This window comes from Salvia hispanica, unplaced genomic scaffold (assembly GCF_023119035.1).
Source record: "Salvia hispanica cultivar TCC Black 2014 unplaced genomic scaffold, UniMelb_Shisp_WGS_1.0 HiC_scaffold_1119, whole genome shotgun sequence".
In the NCBI taxonomy this organism is placed as follows: domain Eukaryota; kingdom Viridiplantae; phylum Streptophyta; class Magnoliopsida; order Lamiales; family Lamiaceae; genus Salvia; species Salvia hispanica.
Window position 1 is genome coordinate 6,305 of NW_025951382.1, and position 10,058 is coordinate 16,362.

At 36.1% G+C, this 10,058-nt stretch overlaps 1 long non-coding RNA gene and 1 pseudogene across 1 annotated transcript; both read left to right on the forward strand.

Moving 5' to 3' along the window:
• Positions 1-931: 931 nt before the first annotated feature.
• On the forward strand, positions 932-8,151 carry LOC125197954 (annotated as a pseudogene).
• Positions 8,152-9,549: 1,398 nt separating this feature from the next.
• Positions 9,550-9,735, forward strand: LOC125197953. The gene is made up of 2 exons (XR_007172322.1): positions 9,550-9,623; positions 9,700-9,735. It is a non-coding gene; the product is annotated as an uncharacterized LOC125197953 (long non-coding RNA).
• The last annotated feature ends 323 nt before the right edge of the window (positions 9,736-10,058 follow it).

Below are 10,058 nucleotides of genomic sequence, written 5' to 3' on the forward strand. Positions count from 1 at the left end.
TATTTTGTAGTGTTTGCACTAACTAATTTTATTTTATTTTTTGGTTTCTATATATGAATATTTATGTTTTGTCGATCACATTTGTTGAGCTTATTATTTATTCCCAATTATCTCATTTTTACCCCGATCTTTACAAATTCATAGCACCGGTATTAATACTAGTACTAGTTTAAGGTCATCCTACCCATGTTCTTATCCATCTTTTGCTCATCTTTTCACTATTCTTTGCCCATGTATTTTTGCCTCATCTTTACTAAGACAAACTAAATCCTACCCTTAACCATCTCATCCCTTCTATTCATTCAATTTAATTTTTATTTTTAATTCCAATAAATTCAATAATAAAAACACACTTCATTAAATAAAATAAAATTACAATTTAAATACCTAAAAAAAAAAAAAGACATAATTTAAAAAACTAGAAAATATAAATTGCAACTAAACTCAAATAAAAAAATGGCAAAAGCAAAAGAGGAGTTCTCAAAATTTGGGTTGTCAAATTTTGCCCAAATGTGCTCCATTAGATCCTCCGGTTTAAAGGCGTGAGCCAGAATCACGTGTCCTTACCGAATAGACAACCACTCTTGCAAAGACGGATGCACTCCCGTTCGAGGGGGACTAATTGGGTTGAGCTTCCCGGTTTCGGGTCGAACCAATTTCCCGCCTTGGTCCTGTCGCGACAATCATGTTGTGCAAGATTAGCACGTATACATGATGTCGAAATATTCTCCATAAACCCTTTAGCCTCGGGGCTTTGATAATGTTCAATCGAGCTTGGAGACCCGAACGGTCTCTCCTCATCCTTGCGAGCGGCCTCTTGCTCGCGCAAAAAGGACCGTTTTCGTCGGGCCGTTGAACGTCTTCGGGAAGGTTGGCCACTCGGATAGATGCCGTGGGCAAGATAGTACCCATTTTATCGCGATTGTTAGCGATGAAGTTGAGGGCCCGGGCGCCCACTCTGCCTCTCGCTCCTCGGGGAGCAGGGATCCGCATCTGCCCCATCGCCTCTCATTGGAGGCAGAGTCGAGACAGCTTCGCTGCAGATGCGGATGCCCTAAAATGCCATGTCATAAAACTATTTCTTGCAATTTGTTTTTCCGAGAGATTGGCGCTTCACTTTTGAAACGTTACCTGTTTTTGCCTTTTCAATATTGAAGCCCTAATATTTGCTATTTTTTGTTTCCCTTCAATCAGATCAAATACAGATAGATGTTTGGAAAATTGAGAAATTGAGCAAGACAACTGAAGAAGATGATGCTCAGAACACCGCCGCCGAGGAAGAGGAGAGCAGAATCTCCCCTGCAGGAAGACAATAACAACAATAACAATACGACTCTGAGCCCCAGTTCCAGTCGCAGCTGCTGGTTTACGAGGACTTGCCGGTGGCGGAATATTCGCACGACCACTCCATTCCAACAAGCTCCGAGCAGATGCTCTGCACCTATCAATGCCGACAGATGGTATGCTATTTGTGACCCTTTCATTTCCTTAACTCACCTCCTTTTTTCTTTTCCGAGTATTTGGATCATATTGGTTTCTTCCGATTAGGCTTTGTTTCGCTGTGGTTCTGGAAATGAATAATTCATGTGTCGTGATCGCATTTAGTGTGTTCTCCTGCATAACAGTGGCCTATGTTGCACAATCCATCAATTCATCCTAATATTAATGTATTCGTAATCTGGAAATTTGCTATCAGTTTCTAAACGTTCTCAATCTCGTGAATAACAGTGTTTAAAGTTGGCTAAATTACTTGAGTGCCGCTCATTGTTTGTTCCGATCTGATTGATGTCTTTAGCAATCATATATTTACACATTCTCATTCACTTTATTTGTTCGATTGAGTATCTGTTCTAAAAATTTGTTAGCAATTATTTTGGCTGACTGAACTTGGTCTTGCAGGTGAAATCAAAAATTTTTCGATGCTCAAGCAGTGCAGAAAAACAAGCACATGATTATCCCAAACTAAATTTGAAGCACTCAATGAGGGTTTTGAAAAATCTGGTAAGATTGTAGTTTGTCTTATGGTGAAATGTAGACTTTAAAGCATTTCTAAGATTTCCCGGATTTTAGATCAGTTTCTTCATGCTCCCTTCTTGGTATGAGCTATGATTCCAATTAAAAAAATGCCTGTATAATCATCTACCATCCGACAGTTACCTTCAGTCACGATATATTTTGTACCTTACTTTGGTATTACTTCTAAAAATGGGCGCACTGCTCTTTGTTTCTGAGGAAGCAGAATTTCCTCTTTATTGTTTAGGAATTGCTTAAGGGTTGGAATAATATACCTTTCATTTTATTTTATCCTTATCTTGCAGATGATTCCATTGCTAACTCTATAGTTTATGTATGATATCTACGTGCCATGATCCCAACTTCAAAATAAAAACACACTATTGAGAATGTCTACCATAAATCTTTCCATAAGACTCCTCTTTTAACAATGCCTTCAGCATTCCAAGGGTTTTCATCCTAAAAATCCCAACAAATTGTGTTTTATAGCAAGATGGGTTTTATTACAACGGAGGTGTATATCTGCCTTATTAGCCCAATTTATTTATATACATAAATAAATCATAAGTATATATGTTGAAAAAGTTTAGTTATGACCAGTGGGTTCAATAGAGTTTTTGGGGTATTAATAGTAGAGGAAAATTGAGGGTAGTGAAAATTGGGCTAGTTGCAGATGTGGGACACAAGTGGAGGGGTTTAGGATATTCTACAGTGGATGCTCTTAATGTTGTATCTGTACAAGCGCTGGTTGTTTTTTATTTTTATTTTCTTGGTTAAGAGCTTGAATGATATGTCACACTAGATAGTGGTCCTTGAGATTCTTGTTAGGATTAGCAACTGTTACTTGAAGAACTTTTAATTGTTCTTCTCTCAGTGAGCCTAGAGAAGCTCCAGTCTTTACCTTTCTTAAATATTCCACGATGGAGTTGTGTATCACCTCACTTTGCTCTCTTTCTTGCAAGATTTTTTTCCTTCACAACCTCACATGCAGCATTTATAGTAATATTTCTGGAATGACTACCTTATATTGTCTTTCAATCTCGCATTCTTCGATTTTGATGGCTGACATGCATTTTCAAGTAGATAAATTGTGACTGTTAATCACTAATTTGATATTCTGTACATTTGTCTATTATCGGCTTATTCGCATGTCTCTTGAGATGTGTATCATTTTCTTTGTACTTTCTCGCACAATGTCTAGAAGACCATATAATGATGTGAATTGTATCACCAAAAAAACTTTGCTTCTTACAGAATCAGAGAGAAAGAAATTACGAGATAAATTTTTCAACACCGAGCAGGAACTAGCTGCTACTAGAGGACGTGAACATATATTACAGGAGCAACTAAGGAAGGAGGTCGATTTTTCTCAAGAACAACTCAAAAAGCAACTACAGGCCTTTAATGAGCTTGAGGTATATAAGTAGTGGAGCATGAACCATTTAAGGTTCTGAATATTTATCCTACACAATCAGTTTCTTATTGATGTATTGTCATACTGGTTTTGCAAATGAATTTTAAGTCCACCACATTGAAATATAAACTGTATGTTTTCCAGGGAAGGGAGTCAGTCTACTTATTGGGCATTGAGACCTGAATTTGAGTTAACGTTGTCTAAGAGATTGACCATTATCTATTTTTAAGTGGAGTCTCCCACTTCATAGTTCCCAGACCTTAGATACTGAAAAACCATTTCTTTATTTTTTTAAAGTGCCTTTTCAGGGAAACTTCTCTTTCCCACTATCAACTTTGAAATGACCCCATTTTGCTAACTTTATCTTTTTTTACAGAAACTCTTTGCGAGTGCTAATATCTACTACTCCTTTTATCGGTTTTGTAAACTTTTTGCCTCTCAATTTCCTCTAACTACTGCTCAGTGGATGTTCCCAGGGATTTTAATTTGTGTCAAGCTGAAGACTATAATGAGTGCTATCTTTATTGTAATTTTATATCATTCTCTTTTCAACCCCCCGCCCCCATCACTAAAAAGAAAAGCAAAGAAAAAGGTAAAAAGAACAAAAAGATGAAAGAATGATCTTTGTTAATGCGAGTTTTTAAGGAGCAGCAATTTTTGTTAATTCTTTGTCAAAGTCTTGGTGTTTTTAGCTTTACTAGATCGTAGTTTTGCTTAGATGTATTTTCATTATGATTTACTGCTCAAATAAAATGGGATTGTCCTATGGTAACTTTAGTCCTGGTTTAAGAGGCGAGAACTGAAACCTGAGGAACTTAATGTTGTTGGTAGTTCCATTCAACCCATCTTGCTAATCTACACTCTACAGACAATTTTGATGAATTTAAATATGCACCATTACTGCCATTTTATTTCTTAGGAACACTGTGTTAGTACATAGTACACTGGCTAGTTTTAATATGTATAAGATCTGTTCTGAATTCTCATTCATTTTTCCATATTAGGTTACTTTCCCTTTGCTCTTTAGAACAAATTTTGTACATGTCTGCCTGTTGACACATGGTGACCACAGAGGGTTGATTTTTGTTACTATTCATTTAGCACTTTTAAAAACCGACATTTTGTTTCTCTGGTCGTGTTTTTTCATCATTATTTCATGTTTGGTTTTGTAGATAAAGTTTCAGAATGAGACGCGTCTGCGCAAAAATGCTGAGACATCAGCTGCTAAAGCTGAAGAAAGAGCACAAATATTAGAGGAGAAGCTAAATACTCTATCAGAAAGCATAGATAGGGAAAAGGGCCGTCTTCAAAATGAGCTTGCTCAAATGAGAAGTGACACAAAGCTGTCTGTTTCTAGAATAAGTGCCGATGTCAGTAATCTAGTTTTGTTATTTGTTAAAAGGTTATCATGGATTCATGGTGATTTTATTATTTAATACTTCACCATCTTTTTGTGCAGCTTGAAAGAATGGAATGCAGAGCCAAAAATGCAGAGAAAGAGTCGGAATTACTGAAAGTACAGTTAGAAGGACTTGAAGAGCAACTGGATAAGACTATTTCACTGTTTCACTTATATGTAGTTTATCATTTAAGTATTTTTTTAGTTTTGATTGTAAAAATCTATAGTTTCTTTACTTAAGATTACATCCTGTAGTTTGGGGAAGGGGGTTTTTTCGCATTTTTTGGAGAACAGGGCTAAGTTTAAAAGCCCCGTTTTTCCCATTTAGAAAAATTGCTAAAATTTAAGCAAAGTTTCTGATTTTTTTCTCTGGGATGTTGATTTCTGAAAGCATGTAAAAATGCAGACTGCATATTAGACATAGCATGGGTCTAGTTGTCTACATTAGTGATATTTCTTAGTTCAGTATTGCACCAGACCATTGGTACAAACTTAAGGTAAAACTGAAGCATTTCTCGCTTCTTTTTAAAACCTCCCTCCGCCCCATTGGGAGTCTCTTTCCCTTGGCGGAGGGTTTTAAGAAATGTTTAAGAAAAGTGGGGGGAAAAAAAGGTTAGTGGAATAGGGGGTCCCACTTATATATATTAGTTTTAAATGAAATGTGAGTAGAATGAGTTAGGTGAAGGTGGGACCATATTACCATATATGGAAAAAAAAACCCGGACTCCTATTCGCGGATGGAGGGAGTATAACTTCTTTGCTTACTAGATCTAAAAGGATGTTATGCAGCATCTTTCTCTGATGTCATACCTCTTTAAAATGCAAATATCCTCTCAATGAATTTTACTCCATATTTATCATCCTTTTAGCCTATTTTTAATTATCGCTTCATAAATTCATATCCGTTGTAATTATCAAATTTTAGAATGACTGCCAGTCCAGGGAGGAGAAATTTGGGGTTGCAGAAAAATTGTCCCCCGGAATCTTTAGAAGCTCCTTTTTAAAGACAATAGTTTGTTGGGGAAACATTTGCAAGAAAAACTGAGGAACTATGTTGGTTTTTCTATTCCTCACTATCAGGTATTAGTGCATTTAACTATTCTAAATGTAGAAACCGCCATGCTATTTTTGGGTTTTAAAGGGAAATGAAATACGAGAGAAAAAAAATTAGATCTGATGGGGGGAAAACACAACCTTTTTTGTGCAAAAAATATAATATTGGTGTTTGTTTTACAGCCCCAAGAGACCTGCAGGGATTAACTTATAATGAACCTGTGACACTAATCCAGATTGATGAAGTGATATAGTTTATTAGATTGCTTCCTACTAACATGTTTGGCTTACATGTGCTGTAGTCTTAAACTAGGAAAATATATTGATGACATCGTGGGTAGCATTGGGTGGCTTGTTTTCATTCTCTCATGGTTATTCTCTAAGCATCTGTCAATATTTTTCAGTATTAGAAAATTAGCATAAAACTTGTGTGGTATAAGGAACAACTTTACCCCAAGTGATTGTTCCCCTGCATTCTACAAGATTGTTCTTCTGCATTCAATGTTTAGTGAACTGAGATATCCATTTTAATCTTTCTTTTGAAGTATATTATGTCCATAATGGACCTATCTCATTATATCTATAGGAGTCTGAAGTTCGTGAAGCTAGAAAGATAAAAGCTTCTCAGGAAGACATAGAATTATTGAAAGAAAAGTTGCATGAAGAAAGAGCCGCAAGGAGAGGGCAGAGTTGGAACTACTAAAGTTATCCGACCTCAAGTCAAACATGAAGAATCTGGAGGATGAGGTGTCCACATGGAAATCAGTGATTAAGGAACTTCCTGGTGTGTCATCTGTAGATGATATACCTTCTGAATTTCAGCTTTACAGAAGTATGTATCTTAGTCATGTTGTGCTTCTCTATCTATTATCTAGAGTTGCAGTATTATACAATTGCTCGATTGATCTTGTCATGCGAGGTACTCATGCTTATTATACTTTCGAAATGCTGCATATTGCTAAGATAGAAATCATGCATAAAACTGTTTCAGAGGAAAACGGATTTGCTTCATATTGCACTTTCTGCAGGGGGTGACATAACTTTTCCTGCTTATGGTGTTTACGAGCTCACAAATACTGTGTCAGACTTAGGCTTCAGATTCTATTCCTCTCTTTACGAAGATCTCTGACCACTTTTTTTCATCTCACATAGGAAGGTGGTCGATAGCATGAGGAATGAAAGTGAGACCCGGAAAAGGTCATAGAATTTCAGGTGGCTCTGATAAGGCTATTCTTGACAAACAAAATGCAGAAACTGAGGCTGCCATGGTGAAAGAGAAGGCAGAGTCATGTAAAGCAGAAATCAAAAGGCTGGAACTGATGGTTTGTTCTTTTAATCGTATACAAATAAAGTCCATGTCTTTTTCTCCAGTATAACTATAATGATTTAGAAGTTGAAAATGATTGCGGTGTGATTATCTTCAACTCTTTTAGTACTCCCTCTGTCCTGCCTCAAGTGTGGCGCTCCTTTTGGGCATGGGACTTTAGAAATTATTGTTTAGTGGTTAAATAAAGAGAGAATAAAATATGAGAGAGAAAAAAGGAGAGAAAATAAAGTAAGAGAGATAAAAAAAGTGTTGGATTTTGCAAAAAAAGGAAATGCATCACTTTAGTTGGGACGATCAAAAAGTAATACGAATCACAGTGTACTTAATTCCTCTTGGAAAACTTATTACTTGTAGATGAAAAAATTTGTAAGAAATCTCGAAGTGAAAAGTCGTCAGTTTATCAACTTACAAGTCCATCCGATAACTAAAAAGCGAACTTGTTTAGACAAACTATCACTGAAATTGACAGTCATCAGAAGTAACATGTTATCAAGCGAACTAATTTGTATATGCTTGATGGTGCTTGTTTGATCTTCCTTGCTCTGAATGCTCCTTCTGTCTCTCATAGTCATTTTAATGTTTTAACTTTATTATTTAGCTAGGTTTGATTACAGAGGAAAGAGACCGCTTGAAAGATGTTATTAAGGAATTGAGAAAAGGGATCTTGAAGGTGGATCTGGATTGGTCAGTGGAACTATATTCCAGGTAAGAGATACCGAGATTCATATGCTTGCAGTTCTTTTAAGACCTTTCTGCATTCTTATTCAACTTTCATGTGGACAGGAGCTTGAAATATCTCTGGTCAAGAAGGAAAACTATGTCAGGCAACTAGAAAATAGCTTATCAGAAATAAAGGAGAGTAATAGTCGACAGCATAATGAGATAATGTTGCTCAATGAAAGGTTAACTAATGAAGGAAGACGAGTAAAAGATGCTAGAGCGTGAAGGTGATCGCCTACGTTCAGAGATATCTTTGTTGGAGTCTAAGGTTTGTGTTCAAGGCAAATGTACTTTGCGTGCTGGGTGATATTCTGGTTTGTCTTTGCGAGCTGTTAGCAATTTTTTGTGCTTACAAAATTCATGATTATTACAATAGTTTCAAATGATTTTTACATGTGCCGAGGGTATAATTTACAAGGTGAAAAATCTGATCTTTTTGGGAGTAATTGCAATATTAAATTTAAAGATGATGCCTTGTTGGACTCTAACCTGAGACCTTTGTACCTTAGACATTAACCATTGTACCGCTAGGCCACATACTCACAAAAACACATCTGCTGAACCTAGATATTCATAGATCATTACACTAACATTGTGAAATATTAACCTAATGTTCTCTTACTACACAATCTAATTGGAAAGCTCAGGAATTTTGTTGGCATGGTGAAGCCCTCTAATTAACCTGAAATTTTACGTGTTCATTTTATACTGATCAGTTATAGAGATCTCCTTGTCATTGATATTAACTCAATAGTTACATAACTATAACATTTCCTATGTTTTGCCAGTTAATCATGCTTAGTGGATATTCGAGTGTCACACAATTGATGAATATAGAAAGTATGTTCCCTAAATATATTCTGTGTTGAAGTTATAGCTTTAGCCCCACTGGTTTGCTGATATTTATACTGATATATCTGGTAAAGCCTCTGCTCACTTTTGTAGGATCTTATTCCATTAAAAATAGATACATAATGTGCAAGTAGTATGATCTGTTCTTCTGAGTAGATGCTAAGAAGCAATATGCCATCTATTTAGATACAGACAGCTTGCAAAGTGTGCAATTTCCCCTGTAGTGAGTGTGATCTTGTACTTTGTTTGCAGCTGGGACATGGCAATTTTTCTTCTGCCAATACAAAGATCCTCCGGATGGTTAACATCCTGGCTGTCGAGACTGAAGCAAAACAAACAATAGATGCCCTGCAAAATGAGTCGCAGAAGACTAAATAAAAGTTACTGGCTGTTGAAGAACTTAAAAATCAGTCATGTGAGCAACGACACCAGTTAAATATGAATATATGATATATTATTCCTTTCCTGGATAACAATTACCTCATAAGGCCACAAACCCGCAGACACACATGATAGACAGTTAGACACGCGCACACAATGAAAGCAAAACACACATTTTACACACAACACATGCCACTCACACAATGAGACACGCATACACACTACACACCCTTATATTGTATTTGTTGCATTTGATGGTAAGACATATTTGCTGACTCTTAAATTGATTTGAGGAAATTAATCCTCATCACTTTACTTTAAGAGTGTCTTGAGTTATTATTATTATGATACTTTAATTTGTTCATGGTAAATAGCTGATGCTGGCACACATGTTGACTCTACGTTGCTGGGAAGATTAAGCAGTTGAAAGAGCAGATTGCAACACTTGAAAAACGCGAGGAGAGGTGAGTGAGCAATTACTAGGTTTTTATAGTATTTGCCTTGTTATAGCTTGTAATAATGTAGGTGGTGAATAAACAGGTACAAGACAGTCTTTGCAGAAAGAATCTCTGTTTTCAGAAGGGCATGTTGTGAACTTTTTGGTTACAAGGTATTCCAATCCAAATCTATTTTGTAAGTTATGGTTTATTATGCTTGAATTGAACAAACTTTCTGTCAAACAACTATCCAGATTCCTCACTAGAATATACTCCACAAATCAATTTTCATGCATTTTACTAAAACAAGAAGGATAAAATAGGAAGAGTGGTCAAATATTTCACATTTCCAACTACATTTAATGTTTTCTAGTATGCTTGAAAGATTTTGGTTGCACATCTTAACTATGATGGAGCTAATGCGATGGAGGAGTACAAACTAAATATGATAGTTATAAACTA